This window comes from Oncorhynchus gorbuscha, linkage group LG05 (genome assembly GCF_021184085.1).
Source record: "Oncorhynchus gorbuscha isolate QuinsamMale2020 ecotype Even-year linkage group LG05, OgorEven_v1.0, whole genome shotgun sequence".
NCBI lineage: Eukaryota > Metazoa > Chordata > Actinopteri > Salmoniformes > Salmonidae > Oncorhynchus > Oncorhynchus gorbuscha.
In genome coordinates, this window is record NC_060177.1 from 89,958,473 (window position 1) to 89,965,972 (window position 7,500).

The 7,500-nt window shown below is 43.6% G+C and overlaps 1 protein-coding gene across 1 annotated transcript in view; it reads left to right on the forward strand.

Moving 5' to 3' along the window:
* The window catches only part of LOC124036646 (extracellular matrix organizing protein FRAS1-like), a 142,273-nt gene that overhangs the window by 34,813 nt on the left and 99,960 nt on the right, over window positions 1-7,500 (forward strand). The window lies entirely within an intron of this gene.

The window sequence follows — 7,500 nt, forward strand, 5'->3', positions numbered from 1 at the left end:
CTTCTCTCTTCTTCTCTTCTCCTCTCCATATCCCTCTCTCCTTCTCTCTCTCTCTTCTCTCTCCATATCCCTCTCTCCTTCTCTCTTCTTCTCTTCTCCTCTGCATATTCTCTCCTTCTCTCTTCTTCCTCTTCTCCTCTGCATATCTCTCTCCTTCTCTCTTCTCTCTTCTCTTCTCTCATTCATATCCTCTCTCTTCTCTCTCTTCTCCTTCTCCTGCATATCCCTCTCTCCTTCTCTCTCTTCTTCTCTTCTCCTCTCATATCCCTCTTCTTCTCTTCTCTTCTCCGTATCCCTCTCTCTCCTTCTCTCTTCTCTCTCCTTCTCCCTCTCCGTATCTCCTTCTCTCACCTTCTCTTCTCTCTGCATATTCTCTCTTCTCTCTCTTCTCTTCTCCTCTCAGTATCCCTCTCTTCTTTCTCTTCTTATCTTCTCCTCTCCATATATCCTCCTTCTCTCTTCTTCTCTTCTCCTCTGCATATCTCTCTTCTCTCTCTCTCCGTATCCCTCTCTCCTTCTCTCTTCTTCTCTCTTCTCCTCTCCGTATCCCTTCTCTCCTTCTCTCTTCTCTCTTCTCTCTTCTCCTCTGCATATCCCTCTCTCCTTCTCTCTTCTCTCCTCTTCTCCTCTCCATATCCCTCTTCTCCTTCGTATCCCTCTCTCTCTCTTCTTCTCTTCTCCTCTCCATATCCCTCTCTCCTTCTCTCTTCTTCTCTTCTCCTCTCCGTATCCCTCTCTCCTTCTCTCTCTTCTTTTCTCCTCTCATATCCCTGCCTTCTCCTCTCCTCTTCTCCTCTGCATATCCCTTCTCTTCTTCTTCTCTCCTCTTCTCCTTTCCGTATCCCTCTCTCCCTCTCTTCTCTCTTCTCCTCTCTTCTCTCTCCTTCTCTCGTATCCTTCTCCTCAGCATATCCCTCTCTCCTTCTCTCTTCTTCTCTTCTCCTCTCCATATCCCTCTCTCCTTCTCTCTTCTTCTCTTCTCCTCTCCGTATCCCTCTCTCCTTCTCTCTTCTTCTCTTCTCTCTCCGTATCCCTCTCTCCTTCTCTCTTCTTCTCTTCTCCTCTCTCCGTATCCCTCTCTCCTTCTCTCTTCTTCTTCTTCTCTCTCTCCGTATCCCTCTTCTCCGTATCCTCTCTCCTTCTCTCTTTCTTCTCTTCTCCTCATATCCCTCTCCTTCTCTCTTCTTCTCTTCTCCTCTCATATCTCTCCTTCTCTCTCTTCTCTTCTCTTCTCCGTATCCCCTCCTCTCCTTCTCTCTCTTCGTATCCCTCTCTCTTCTCTCTCCTTCTATCCCTCTCTCCTCTCCTTCTCTCTTCTTCTCTTCTCCTCTGCATATCCCTCTCTCCTTCTCTCTCTTCTCTTCTCTTCTCCTCTCCATATCCCTCTTCTCCTCTCTCTCTCTCTTCTCTCTTCTTCTCCTCTGCATCCCTCTCTCCTCTTCTCTCCTCTTCTCCTCTGCATATCCCTCTCCTCTCTCTCTTCTTCTCCTCTCTTCTTCTTTCTCCTCTGCATATCTTCTCTATTCTCTTCTCTTCTCCTCTGCATATCCCTCTCTCCTTCTCTCTTCTCTCCTCTTCTCCTTTCATATCCCTCTCTCCTTCTCTCTCCTTCTCTCCTCTTCTCCTCTGCATATCCCTTTCTAATTCTCTCTCCTTATCTTCTCTTCTCCGTATCCCTCTCTCCTTATCTCTCCTTCTCTTCTCCGTATCCCTCTCTCCTTCTCTCTTCTTCTCTTCTCCTCTGCATATCCCTCTCTCCTTCTCTCTTCTTCTCTTCTCCTCTCCATATCCCTCTCTCCTTCTCTCTTCTTCTTTTCTCCTCTGCATATCCCTCTCTCCTTCTCTCTTCTCTCCTCTTCTCCTCTGCATATCCCTCTCTCCTTCTCTCTTCTCTCCTCTTCTCCTTTGCATATCCCTCTCTCCTTCTCTCTCCTTCTCTCCTCTTCTCCTCTGCATATCCCTCTCTCCTTCTCTCTCCTTATCTTCTCTTCTCCGTATCCCTCTCTCCTTATCTCTCCTTCTCTTCTCCGTATCCCTCTCTCCTTCTCTCTTCTTCTCTTCTCCTCAGCATATCCCTCTCTCCTTCTCTCTTCTTCTCTTCTCCTCTCCATATCCCTCTCTCCTTCTCTCTTCTTCTCTTCTCTTCTCCGTATCCCTCTCTCCTTCTCTCTTCTTCTCTTCTCCTCTGCATATCCCTCTCTCCTTCTCTCTTCTTCTCTTCTCCTCTGCATATCCCGCTCGCCTTCTCTTCTTCTCTTCTCCTCTCCATATCCCTCTCTCCTTCTCTCTTCTTCTCTTCTCCTCTCCATATCCCTCTCTCCTTCTCTCTTCTTCTCTTCTCCTCTGCATATCCCTCTCTCCTTCTCTCTTCTTCTCTTCTCTTCTCCTCTCCGTATCCCTCTCTCCTTCTCTCTTCTTCTCTTCTCCTCTGCATATCCCTCTCTACTTCCAAATTCTTACTTCCATCTCCATTCCTTTTCCCTCATTGTATCTCTCCTTCCTCTCCTCCGTCATCCTTCATAGCCATCCACTCTCAAGTGTTTACATTTTTTTAAGGGGTAGATCAGTTTTAATATCGCAGATAGATTGTGGATTCTATCAATGTAATTGTCTGCATCATTTCCAATCCCCCATATATATTTGTTTGATCTTGTTTTAATATATTTTCGTTCTTCCACCCGTCTTCGAAACGGATTCAAGTATATATTTTAAATGTTTTATTATAATATCTATTTCCAGCTGTATACATTTTTGCGGACACAGTACATTGGTAATTAGTTATCTTTTTCTTATTTTTATGTTTTTTTGTCCCACCCTCCAGCTACCCTCAACCCCTCCCATCTATCTCTGAAAACCATCCAGTCCCACCCTTCAGCTACCCTCAACCCCTCTCCTCTATCTCTGAAAACCATCCAGTCCCACCCTTCAGCTACCCTCAACCCCTCCCGTCTATCTCTGAAAACCATCCAGTCCCACCCTTCAGCTACCCTCAACCCCTCCCTCTATCTCTGAAAACCATCCAGTCCCACCCTTCAGCTACCCTCAACCCCTCCCATCTATCTCTGAAAACCATCCAGTCCCACCCTTCAGCTACCCTCAACCCCTCCCATCTATCTCTGAAAACCATCCAGTCCCACCCTTCAGCTACCTTCAGCCCCTCCCTCTATCTCTGAAAACCATCCAGTCCCACCCTTCAGCTACCCTCAACCCCTCCCGTCTATCTCTGAAAACCATCCAGTCCCACCCTTCAGCTACCCTCAACCCCTCTCCTCTATCTCTGAAAACCATCCAGTCCCATCCTTCAGCTACCCTCAACCCCTCCCATCTATCTCTGAAAACCATCCAGTCCCACCCTTCAGCTACCTTCAACCCCTCCCATCTATCTCTGAAAACCATCCAGTCCCACCCTTCAGCTACCTTCAACCCCTCCCATCTATCTCTGAAAACCATCCAGTCCCATCCTTCAGCTACCCTCAACCCCTCTCCTCTATCTCTGAAAACCATCCAGTCCCATCCTTCAGCTACCCTCAACCCCTCTCCTCTATCTCTGAAAACCATCCAGTCCCACCCTTCAGCTACCCTCAACCCCTCCCGTCTATCTCTGAAAACCAACCAGTCCCACCCTTCAGCTCTCTCTCCCTGTCTCTCTCTCTCGCTCTCTCTCTCTCTCTCTCTCTCTCTGTCTCTCTCTCTCTCTCTGTCTCTCTCTCTCTCTCCTCTCTCTCTCTCTCTCTCTCTCTCTCTCTCTCTCTCTCTCTCTCTCTCTCTCTCTCTCCCTGTCTCTATCTCTCTCTCTGTCTCTCTCTCTCCCTGTCTCTCTCTCTCTGTCTCCCTGTCTCTCTCTCTCTCTCTCTCTCTCTCTCTCTCTCTCTCTCTCTCTCTCTCTCTCTCTCTCTCTCTCTCTCTCTCTCTCTCTCTCTCTCTCTCTCTCTCTCTCTCTCTCTCTCTCTCCCTGTCTCTCTGTCTCTCTGTCTCTCTCTGTCTCTCTCTCTCTCTCTCCCTGTCTCTATCTCTCTCTGTCTCTCTCTCTCTCTCTCTCTCTGTCTCATCTTACTGCATTTTGGTGAAAATGGGAACCAAATTACTCACAAATTAGTGCTACGTTAGGGATTATCCTTGTGAAGTAGACTCAGCGCTCAGCAGCATTTAGGCCATAACAAATGGCTGTGTAGCAGCCAGGTTGAGCTAACAGCTTTCATAGAGCCTGGCACAACAAGGCAAATCAGCAGCCAAGAACATAGAGAGAGATCACAGGCATTTAAACCTTTTATCGTTTTCTCTCTCCACCTTGCTCTCTCTGTCTCTCTGTTTCTATCTATCTCTCTCTCCACTCTTTCTGCTCTCTCACTCTGTCCCTCTCTCTCTCCACCTTGCTCTCTCTCTGTCTCTCTGTTTCTATCTATCTCTCTCTCCACTCTTTCTGCTCTCTCACTCTGTCCCTCTCTCTCTCTCTCTCCACCTTGCTCTCTCTGTCTCTCTGTTTCTATCTATCTCTCTCTCCACTCTTTCTGCTCTCTCACTCTGTCCCTCTCTCTCTCCACCTTGCTCTCTCTCTGTCTCTCTGTTTTTCTATCTCTCTCTCCACTCTTTCTGCTCTCTCATCTCTCTCTCCACTCTGTCTCTCTGTTTCTATCTATCTCTCTCACTCTTTCTGCTCTCTCACTCTGTCCCTCTCTCTCTCCACCTTGCTCTCTCTGTCTCTCTGTTTCTATCTATCTCTCTCTCCACTCTTTCTGCTCTCTCACTCTGTCCCTCTCTCTCTCTCATTCTTCCTTTCTCTCTATCTCTCTGTCTCGCTCTCTCTCTCAACATTTTGGCACCATCAGCTAAGGTTAAAGCAAAACAATATATTTCTGAAGTGTCTCATCATGATAACAGTAAAACTATGACCCTGTCAAAACTCAGATCGTCAGATATTATCATCGTGAGCGAATACTGTCATCTTCCAAGCAGTTTATTTTGACATAATTAAAAAAGAAAATATTCAAATATTAATTTGACATTAATATTCAAAGTGATCTGCTGTCTGGAGGACAAGATTACCTTCTATGGAATGGGTGTTGGGAGATACTATTAAATATTAAATATGACATCGTGTCAGTAACCTTTTCTCTTGATTTGCATTTTATTGAGATGTGTCGCTACATGTCAAATCCGCGGTGTGAAAATTCGAGGGTACAGGATGAAATAACTTGGCAGGTAAACTTAGTAAAACTGCTGTCATGTTCATTAGTGTCACTATATAATCTTTATAATGCTATATAGTGTGTTACATACATTCATTAGCAGCTCATTACATCATAAGCAATGGACTACATAGTTACTAGTTCTAGATGAGCAACAGGTCCACAACAGGTTCAGACCTACCCTTTACTATAGATAACAACAGGTTTAGACCTACCCTTTACTATAGATAACAACAGGTTTAGACCTACCCTTTACTATAGCTAACAGGTTTAGATCTACCCTTTACTATAGATAACAACAGGTTTAGACCTACCCTTTACTATAGCTAACAACAGGTTTAGACCTACCCTTTACTATAGATAACAACAGGTTTAGACCTATCCTTTACTATAGATAACAACAGGTTTAGACCTACCCTTTACTATAGCTAACAACAGGTTTAGACCTACCCTTTACTATAGATAACAACAGGTTTAGACCTACCCTTTACTATAGATAACAACAGGTTTAGACCTACCCTTTACTATAGATAACAACAGGTTTAGACCTACCCTTTACTATAGATAACAACAGGTTTAGACCTACCCTTTACTATAGATAACAACAGGTTTAGACCTACCCTTTACTATAGATAACAACAGGTTCAGACCTACCCTTTACTATAGATAACAACAGGTTTAGACCTACCCTTTACTATAGATAACAACAGGTTTAGACCTACCCTTTACTATAGATAACAACAGGTTTAGACCTACCCTTTACTATAGATAACAACAGGTTTAGACCTACCCTTTACTATAGATAACAACAGGTTTAGACCTACCCTTTACTATAGATAACAACAGGTTTAGACCTACCCTTTACTATAGATAACAACAGGTTTAGACCTACCCTTTACTATAGATAACAACAGGTTTAGACCTACCCTTTACTATAGATAACAACAGGTTTAGACCTACCCTTTACTATAGATAACAACAGGTTTAGACCTACCCTTTACTATAGATAACAACAGGTTTAGACCTACCCTTTACTATAGATAACAACAGGTTTAGACCTACCCTTTACTATAGATAACAACAGGTTTAGACCTACCCTTTACTATAGATAACAACAGGTTTAGACCTACCCTTTACTATAGATAACAACAGGTTTAGACCTACCCTTTACTATAGATAACAACAGGTTTAGACCTACCCTTTACTATAGATAACAACAGGTTTAGACCTACCCTTTACTATAGATAACAACAGGTTTAGACCTACCCTTTACTATAGATAACAACAGGTTTAGACCTACCCTTTACTATAGATAACAACAGGTTTAGACCTACCCTTTACTATAGATAACAACAGGTTTAGACCTACCCTTTACTATAGATAACAACAGGTTTAGACCTACCCTTTACTATAGATAACAACAGGTTTAGACCTACCCTTTACTATAGCTAACAACAGGTTTAGACCTACCCTTTACTAGGTTTAGACCTACCCTTTACTAACAACAAGGTTTAGACCTACCCTTTACTATAGCTAACAACAGGTTTAGACCTACCCTTTACTATAGATAACAACAGGTTTAGACCTACCCTTTACTATAGCTAACAACAGGTTTAGACCTAGCCAACAGGTTTTTACTATAGATAACAACAGGTTTAGACCTACCCTTTACTATAGATAACAACAGGTTTAGACCTACCCTTTACTATAGCTAACAACAGGTTTAGATCTACCCTTTACTATAGATAACAACAGGTTTAGACCTACCCTTTACTATAGATAACAACAGGTTTAGACCTACCCTTTACTATAGATAACAACGGGTTTAGACCTACCCTTTACTATAGCTAACAACAGGTTTAGACCTACCCTTTACTATAGCTAACAACAGGTTTAGACCTACCATTTACCATAGATAACAACAGGTTTAGATCTACCCTTTACTATAGATAACAACAGGTTTAGACCTACCCTTTACCATAGATAACAACAGGTTTAGACCTACCCTTTACTATAGCTAACAACAGGTTTAGACCTACCCTTTACTATAGCTAACAACAGGTTTAGACCTACCCTTTACTATAGCTAACAACAGGTTTAGACCTACCCTTTACTATAGCTACTTGTTACAGTACTTCTCTTGGTCATGGCTAATGGCTAATCTCAGAACCCCAGAACTAAAATCTAGTGTAACTGCGTCAGATGCTAGATTAGGTGCTCTGTGTGTGTATGTTTGTGTGTGTGTGTGGGGGGGGGAGAAAGACACTAACAGGAGAAAGACACTAACACGCCATGTGAGGTTTCTACCCCCCCC